This window comes from Rutidosis leptorrhynchoides, chromosome 6 (assembly GCF_046630445.1).
Source record: "Rutidosis leptorrhynchoides isolate AG116_Rl617_1_P2 chromosome 6, CSIRO_AGI_Rlap_v1, whole genome shotgun sequence".
Classification (NCBI taxonomy): Eukaryota; Viridiplantae; Streptophyta; class Magnoliopsida; order Asterales; family Asteraceae; genus Rutidosis; species Rutidosis leptorrhynchoides.
Genome location: NC_092338.1, coordinates 222,878,755 through 222,889,240, shown reverse-complemented (window position 1 = coordinate 222,889,240; position 10,486 = coordinate 222,878,755).

Below are 10,486 nucleotides of genomic sequence, written 5' to 3'. Positions count from 1 at the left end.
AAGATCAATGAAGTTGCTGGTAAGTTTACTGATAATGTAGTGAGATATAAACGGTTTTCCGGTATTGATGACGAAAGGTAAACTTATATATCATGGTTATAATAAGCTAATCCGAGTGAAAATTCGAAGTTGATTTGTTGGAGCTGTGACAAAATTGGCTAATTTGGAAAGGGATTGCAAAGTTATTTTGGGTAATAATAACACTAAAGGAATTAACACAGCTATGCGTTAAATGTTTACTCAGTTTCTGAGAGTTTTCAGATGCATAACAATACGCATCAGTCTTTTCTTCCGTAGATGAAGTACGGTTGGTTCATCTTCCCGATTGAGGTGTTTTCAAGAATCATGAAAAGTTTGAACGCAAATTAGAATCGTCAAGATACAAATGAAGTTTAAGATGAAATCAAGTGGCAAACTTGAAGAGATGTTTAGTTTCATATGTTATAATCAATATTTTTAATTCATTTTTAATTGTCCAATCTTATTAGTCCACAGTCGATAGTCCACAGTTAACAGTCCAATAATTCATATATAGGTTAATATATAATATTCGAATTAATTAATACATGTCGTGACCCGTATACGCCTCAGACTCGATCACAACTCAAAGTATATATATATATATATATATATATATATATATATATATATATATATATATATATAGATGGGTCGATATGATATGTCAAAACATTGTATACGTGTCCCGATATTTAAAATGCGTAAATAACAGAATGACAATAAATAAAGTGCGTAAAATAAATAACAGAAATTAAATGACGATAAATAAAATTGCGAGAATTAAATTGCGATAAATAGAATGTAATCAGTTAGCTAGGAACAGTTAGCTAGTATTTTGTTAGCGTGGTTTCTTAACAAAAATTCATATTGTTAATTAGTCTGTTTCTAATCAATTTTTATTGTGTCCATTATTTCTTCATTATGCCACTTGTTGGATTCTGATAGATTAAAATCCAAATATGAAATTGAATTTGAATGAAAATGGTTATTCTGTGGTGAACGGATTCGTATATCGGTAGATGTAAATAGGATAGTAAATGACTGTTAAATCAGCTTTGACGAATGTACAGTGTAACTTATTAAGGTGAAATCTAAATATTCCTCGGGTATTACCTACCCGTTAAAATATTTTCACCATTAACAGTTTGTACAAGAGAATTTTTAATTACAATCTTTATGAAAATATATATACATATATATTTTCTTCAGATGTATTCATGGATTTAATGAGTTAATATAATATTAAACTCATTTGCTTTTCGGTTGGAATTAGAATAAATAATCTCTAAAACTTTAGAGATTACATATTCGTCATGTCGAACGAAGATAAATGAGGTAGAACGATACGTAGAACGAAGATCATACTCAAAGTACAGATGATGATATTGAAGCATGGATTGTTGATGGTACTGGTGTTGTTATTGATGGTACTGTTGGTGCCGGTGATGTTGCTGAAGCTGGTACATTTTGCACCATATTCTCAAATTTTATTTCTCGAGCGCGAAGTTTGTTGACTTCTTCTATTATTCCGGGATGATTGTCGGTCGGAACGAGCGAATGAATAAGGTTTAGAATGGTGGATAGAATATAATCGTGGCGAGATATTAGGGAAATAAGGGTGAAAATGGTATTTCAGACGGGTTCGTCGTAAGTGCTTCAGGTTCATTGCCAAGAGGTAAATTCGGTTGGAGGAAGGGATTGCCTTCCGCGCGTTTCCATTAATTAAGTCGACTACGAACCCATCAGATGAATTGATAATGGCTGATTGGTTGATTCATGCCGATGACGCTATTTTCAGAGCTTAGGTGAACATCTATGTCGTAATAGCTGTCGGAATAACTATCGGAATAGCTATCGGAATCTGAGGGACTCGAACTGGTTGCAGGATTCATCTCGTACAATTAGATGAAGGATTTTCGATAAGAAATAGATTATAGGATGTAGATTAGTACCCTGCAATACATAGTTTACATATGCATATATAATACTAAAATCCCATAAGTTACGGAGGAATCTACGGAAGCTGTCAGGCAAAGGTAACAATAACAGGTACGCTAAGATATGAAGTAGCAGATACGTTAAGATGTCTATACCCTATTCATGCAATCATTGCAGTAAGATGTGTCTAGACTAAGAATGATAAGCAGATAATTTCCTAAGGATGATAAGCAGATTATTTCCGACTAGAAATGATAAACAAAACTTTTGACATGCAGACACGGTCGAAGTCCAGACTCACTAATGCATCCTATCGACTTATCAGTTAGGCACACTAATGTAAGACCTGGTTCGCTAAGACTAACGCTCTGATACCAACTGAAATGACCCGTCCTAATCCATCCGGACAAAGTCCATATCGATTATAAACGATTCACACCAGTTGATTACATTGCGAGGTACTTGACCTCTATATGATACATTTTACAAACATTGCATTCGTTTTTGAAAGAAAATCTTTCATTTCATCGAAAGTTGACGGCGTGCATACCATTTTATAACATATCTAACTATAATTGACTTAATAATGATCTTGATAAACTCAACGACTCGAATGCAACGTCTTTTGAAATATGTCATGAATGACTCCAAGTAATATCTTTAAAATGAGCAATTACACAGCGGAAGATTTCTTTCGTACATGAGAATAAACATGCTTTAAAGTGTCAACCAAAAGGTTGGTGAGTTCATTAGTTTAACATAAATAATCATTTCATAAATTTTAATAGACCACAAGATTTCATATTTCCATTTCTCATAAACATACGTCCCATGCATATAGACAAAAATATCATTCATATGGATTGAACACCTGGTAACCGACATTCATAATATGTATATAAGAATATCCACATCATTCCGGGATCCTCCTTCGGACATGATATAAATTTCGAAGTACTAAAGCATCCGGTACTTTGGATGGGGCTTGTTGGGCCCGATAGATCTATCTTTAGAGTTCGCGTCAATTAGGGTTTCTGTTCCCTAATTCTTAGATTACCAGACTATATAGGGTGATATTCGATTTGATAATCCAACCATATAATGTAGTTTCGATTACTTGTGTCTATTTCGTAAAAATAGTTATAAAAGCAGCGCATGTATTCTCAGTCCCAAAAATATATATTGCAAAAACATTTAAAAAGGGATTAATGAAACTCACGCATATAAATATTGTAAAATAGTTATTAAAACATTGCATATATTCTCAGCCCAAAAATATATATAAAAAGGGAATAATGAAACTCACCTAATGTATTTTGTAGTAAAAATACATATGACGTCATTGAACAAGTGTAGGGTTGACCTCAGATTCACGAACTTATATCATTTATATATATATTAACACATATAATGGTAATAGAACAATTTATATATTATTAGTAATTTAATTGTTATTTTAATCATGTGTTTCATTAATAATTTAATTACTTATATTTATTTTATGTACCTTAAATAAATAATTAATATTTATTATGAACATTAATAATATAGTTATGTTAAATATAGTTTTATGTCTCTAATAATTATATGATAAAATATAATTGATAATAAATAAAAAGTTGTTTTATTCTATAATAATAATAATAATAATAATTATTATTATTATAGTAATAGTAATAATAAAATGATAATGATAATAATTCTAAAAATAATAATAACATTAATACTTATAATAATAGTGATAATATCAAATAATAATTCTTAATGATAATATTAATAATAATTTTTATGATAATACTAATACTAATAATAATGATGGTTTTCAAAAATGGTAATTTTACTAATACTTGTATTACTAATTATAATAATCATAACATTCTTAATAATTAACAATAATCATACTAACAACAATAATAATAGTATTAATACATAATAATAATAATAATAATAATAATAATAATAATAATAATAATAATAATAATAATAATAATAATAATAATAATAATAATAATAATAATAATAATAATAATAATAAGATAACAAAATTACTACCTCACATAAAATAGGCTTCAAAAAGAATAGAATGACATTGCCCGGACTCGAACCCTCGACCTCCGGCTTAGCCCGAAATACCACTAACCATTCCACTATTTCATATTTCCTGAATTAAATCACACTTTAATTATATAAAACCCCTATTTTATGTTTTCCTAATTCTTCTTGAACTTTCATATCATTATCATTTATATATCCTTTTAACATCATCATCTTTATCAATTATCCTAACATCACAGACCCACCATCATCATCATGATCTTATGTCATTCAACATCATCATTTGATATTATTCACAACAACAACAAAAATACGATTCATTATGTATCATGTATCACCCAACTTATTTGTCATCATTATCATCCTTAAATCATCATCCCTATTCACCGTCTTCCTCATTCATCATCATCTACTGTAACACGTATCATCTTCATCATCAAACACATAAAATCATAACTTAATCGTCACAATCTTAATCGTGATCATCAGGGACCCATCATCATTCGTTATTCTTTCATCGTTAAACATCCCAACAACCATCATGTACATCTCATCGGTATCCGTCAAAGAAAAAAAATAACGTGTAACAACTTCAAATATTCTGACCCATCATCAATTCGGCCCAACTACACAATATAGTTTACTCAAAGCCCGATTGTAGTTGGAGGTCAAAAGGGAAAAAGAACTCGGCCCAAGTGTATAACCGATCAAATATATATATAATGGGATTTTGTTTACAGCAAAATAAAAGAAAAAAAGGTAGCTTGACATGTGGGGATTTAAAGTAGACTAGATTATCATTCCCTTTTTGTGGTGGGTTTCTGTCAGGAATTTAGGAAACAGTAACAACAATAAAAACGCAGCTGTACGCAGTAACTTTGTTGTTTTTTTTTTTTTTTTATGGGTTCCTGACTGAACTAAAACGTACAGCAGCAGCCTTTGAGACAGAAATAGATCAGAGAGTAACGAAGGAAGACAGAAACGTAAGCTGCAATAGCAGCCTTGGTCAGTTGCAGTATTCGAACCAGAAAAACAAAAGAACATGAGAGAGAAAAGAGAGAGAAAGAGATGAAGATGGAGTGGATTTTGAAATCAGAGAAAGCAGAAAATAGTTAGGATAGGAGTGGATCATTATGGTTTTGGGCGGTTTATTAATGGTTGGAGAAAGAAAAGGAAACGGTGAGCTGCAGTTTATATGGTGGTTCACGAAAAAAAAATATCAACTATTCATCATCATCTTTATCTTTCACTGCACCGGAACAATGGAAGAAAAGAAACAATTTGGTGTCTTTGTATGGTGGTCTAATAGAGGTGAAGTGTGGTGTGCCTTTAAAACCGAAAAATATATAACCGTAACAGAATCATAAGTTGTGGTGACGGTTTTGTTGTGTTGATAATAGGAGTGGTAGCAAGAAACAGAAAATAGCAGTAGAAGCAACCAATCTTGTGGTGTCTTGTAGACTCTCGGTTGTGGTTTTATATCTATCAAACATGAAACATGTATACCTATATAGAGAATAAAGAAAGAGGTGATGTGAATTAATAAATTAATATATATATATATAATATATAATAGATATTATTATATTATATTACATACTAACATGTATCATGAATCACGAAAAGTAATTGACACATAGTAAAGCCACCAAAGATTTTAATTTATTCTACCGACAGTTTTCACGGGCGGTGTATCGTGCGAAATCAGTGGGGATAAAAGTCTTCGGAAAAATCCCAAAATTTTAATTTAAGTATCTTTATTTATTTAGGTCATTATGGTATAAAGTTTGGTCATTAACTATTAAATAAAAGTTACATTAATTAATCACTCCCAAGCCCTAAGCAAAATATAAAAATTTTAAAATTCGACAAACAACATCTAAATACATTATTAATAAGCCTAAAATTTATATTACTCATTTTCGGATCACCGTTTATTTTAAAATCACCCAAGTTTGAATTTAACTTGCTTAATATTAATCGAAACATCAAACGAGTATTAAAATCATTTAATATTTATTTTTTAATATACTTTATTTATATATAGAGATATATTTTAAATAAAAATTATTATAATATCCTATTTTTTTATTTTATAAATTTTTAATAACAACAACGTATAATACTTCAAATTATATTTCGAATTATTATTTATATATACTTACACACATATCTATTTACAATTAATTATTCGTGAATCGTCGAGAGCAGTCGAAGGTCAATTGAATATATGAAACAGTTCAAACTTTTTGAGACTCAACCTTACAGACTTTGCTTATTGTGTCGAAATCATATAAGAATAAAGTTTAAATTTGGTCGGAAATTTGCGGGTCGTCACAATGAGGCCGACGAAAAGTGCAACCAAAATGTTAACACTTACCTCAATTGCAAGGATGGCCAACGAAAAGCGGAACCGCTTACCACCCTACGATAAGTGGCCAACGAAGAGCGGATCCCTAAACAGATAACACTCACCACTTATCCCAACACACATATGTGGCCGACGAAGAGCGATAGGTCAAACATTAATCACTCACCACATAACCCAAAAAACACATGTGACCGACGAAGAGTGATAGGTTAAGCATTAATCACTCGTCACATAACCAAACGCACACATGTAGCCGACGAAGAGTGACAGGTCAACAATTAATCACTCGCTACATAACAAAACACACACATATGACCAACGAAAAGCGATAGGTCAAACATTAATCACTCGTCACATGCCTCACCTCCAATCGTGGTCGACAAAGAGTTAATCCTTCCGGATATCACTCACCACATATCGTAACCAAATATAGCCAACGAAGAGCTATCCATACGGATATCACTCACTATATTTTCCAACCCAATTGTGGTCCCCGAAAAGTGAATCCTAACGGATGTCACTTACCACGCCGCACACAAGCAACCAAATTATATACATAAACGTATAAATATTCCACTCACATCGCCTACTTGAAGAGACAATCCCGCTTAAGCTCCTAATCGTCCAAAAGTAAATCACCTACGTAATTCACAACAATTAAGCTACAACACTCTAGCTTATACCCAAAATACCTATAAGTGCAATATTGACCCATTTGCACTTACTTCCACTTTGACCAAGTCAATTCTCACCCGAAAACCCCCATAATCACAATCGGCTAGTGACTATGTTCCAACAACTCATTTTACTCGAGGTTTCATCATCAAAACATATTACTTACATTAATTTACACAAAACCCATTTTGACCTAATCTCAAGTCAAAACACCCGTTTGTAAGCTTACACAATTAATCACTTATAACCTAAGTTAACTAGTGATATAAACACCCTTACATGATTATCAACTAATCAATTTCATCATCCAACCCAAAACCCACCAACAATGGTTATCAACACCATTTACTAGCTTAAACACCCAATTATCCACTAGTGGGTTTACTCAAGAACACCCAAATCAAAACCCCAATTATGAACACTAAATCAAACTATGAAAACTCGAAGTTAGAACTTACCAATACTACCATAACGTAGCCGTAAACGAGATGAACAACTTTAATACCCTAGCTTTGGTGAGAATCCAACTCCTTCTCCTCCAAATCAAGCTTTCTCTCTCTAAGCTCTTTCTCACTCTAGGGTTGGAGGTTGAAGATGTGAGAATGAAGATAAGGCTGTAGACTTGAAAGAGTCCACCAATCTACCATTTTGTGGCCTAAAACCGACCCCCAAGTGAAAAGACCAGTATGCCCCTCATTTAACTTTAAATAAAAAGCAAGAAGCTGTCGCCAGGTATAGTGCGCGGCACGCACCACTGCTTGTGCGCAGCGCGCACAAGCTCAAACACAGTCTGTCAGCTTCTGTTTAACTCAGTTTGATTAATCGACATTTATGCACCCTGTACACTTGGGTTTTGGGTCTTACAACTCTCCCCCACTTAAATTGGATCACGTCCCCGTGATCCTCGCCACTGAACAACAGGACCCACGCTCTATGGTCCTTCGACATATGTCCAAACTAGATGTCCACAACAATTTCCACAAATTCGAAGGTTTCACACAATTCCTTTAGGCGACTTAACTCAGAAGTTACCCTTCCGATTTAAATCATCATCCGTGATTTACCAAATCTACTAAACCGATCACTAAGTCTCGCTTCATTCCCAAACCGGAACGAACTCACGCCTCGACCGCATGACAAACACATGCTAACATTCCAAAATCTCGTACCGAATTAGCAATCCCTTTAGCATACCCTTATCATGTACATCGCTAAAGTAACAACACACCACATAAATGGCCAACAATCAACACTATGGAGACGACGAAAAGTGAATCCTCACGATTGGATACCACTTGCCCCACATCCTCACGCATACGTGGCCGACGAAAAGCGGTAGATCAAACGTTAACCACTTACCACTACGCAACAAGAGGCCGACAAAATGCGCATCCTTACGGATCACACTTACCTCTCTTCACACATGGCCAACCAAAAGTGATTCCTTACGGAAAACGCATTCCACACAACAATAAGTAGCCGACGAAAAGTGAATCCTAACGGATAACACTTACTACTTATCACACCTCAACCGTGGGCAACGAAAAGTGAATCCTCGCAATTTGGATAGCACTTTCCACAATACATACAAACAAACTAAGTATATACGCCTACTTAGAATCATTCCACTCAACTTGGAACCTCCTGCACACGAACCATACGCATGCACAAACATCGCTAACATGATCGTGCAAATCATAACCTATATCACGCATAGGTTCAAGAATACATTTCTCTAAAAGAGAAGTAGGCATACCATCCCTCGATTACGGGACCCTACCTTGCTCAACGATCCCGCCCAATTATCTCTTAATGAGCTCAACCACATTACCACCTCAAGTAGTATTTCACATCCAAACCAATAAATACAATTTAACCAAAATTGTACTTTACCACAAATTGACCAATCTAGGTCCTGACACTAGTCTCCGGATCTACCATGAGCATTATCCGAAATTTCACACTAAACCTCCTCTTGGAGGAGTGTAACTCCCCCACTTGGAACTATGTTCCATAACCACATCGTCGTGGTAACAACATCCCGCGATAATTACCACATTCCAAAATACGTGACCAATCTAACCATCGGTCGTAGTACCCGAATTCCCAATAATTCATTTCGCACACTAGAAATTGACGCTCACCGTCACCCGTTGACGTCATTTAAGCAACGACAAAAAGCTAACACAACACGCACCTTGTACAACCGTACAATGCTACCAAAGGTAGACTTTTCTAACCATTGGGTTTACACGACCCATTACCACATCTTGCTCCAACCTTGAGCATACAAAGGATCTTAACCTATCCATAATTACTTCGAACAAAGAGTTCATCACAAATTACACAAACTTAATTCTTGCAGTTCTCCGATTGCCATAGCTTGTTAAAGTTCCACCTAGTCACTCATGTACCTAAGGGTTTCTTTCCGGTACCCTAAGTACAATGTAACCACAACGCCTTCGGAGTTGAACATTATGCTTGCAGGTATGAAAGAGGTATCTGACATCGCGTCACATAGACTCCACTATCAACATTCATCGAGACCAAAAAGCTCGACCTCGAGGGTTCCATTCATCCGATGTCACCCATCACAACACCTAAGTGACCTTAAGTCATCTGTACCCGAAGAAACTCATGTTTCATCAATTAAGACACAAAAAGCGACTACGCGCGACCAAAAACAACACCAAAGCCCATTTCCATGGCTTGGTAAAATCTTTCGCCCAACACTAAGGAATGCTTGGAAGCACCAAGTCTTACGCCCTTCGCTCGTAAATCCGACCATCATCATAGGTTAATTCCATAAGGAACGCTACCCTTCATCACACTACGCATTAACACAAAATGCATTAAACAAAATCATAAGTACATTTCAAAAGAAATATCGAAAAGTACCTGAACATCGTCGTCAGGTTCTCATGCATCACCAACTAGTTCCGGAAACGCCGACTTTCCGTGTCCATCCTTTCGACAATTAAAACATGTAACCTTGTTAGACTTCGCATTCGTACATTCGCGCGACAAATGACCCTGTTGTCCGCAATTATAACACGTGGGTATAAAACCACCGGTACCACTCTTCTTCACGCTTTCGACACCCTCAGAAACACTCTTACTCTTTTTGTTTGAAAACATCGTAGTTTCGGACTTTCGCTTACTAACATCAGAACCACTCTTCTTCAGGACAAGCGTCTCAAAACCCTTCGCCATGTCATATAATTCGTCAAAAGTTTTCACCGCGTTCCTACTAATCTTCTCTTGGTAGTGATCATTTAAAGTTCGGTAAAAGTCTTCCTTCAACATATGATCATCCCCGACATACTCCGTGCAAAATTGGGTCTTCGATAAGAAAACGGATTTGAGAGTGTTTAAATCCATTGACCCTTGTCTCAAAGCACGCAACTCGTCTTTAAGCTTAGAAAG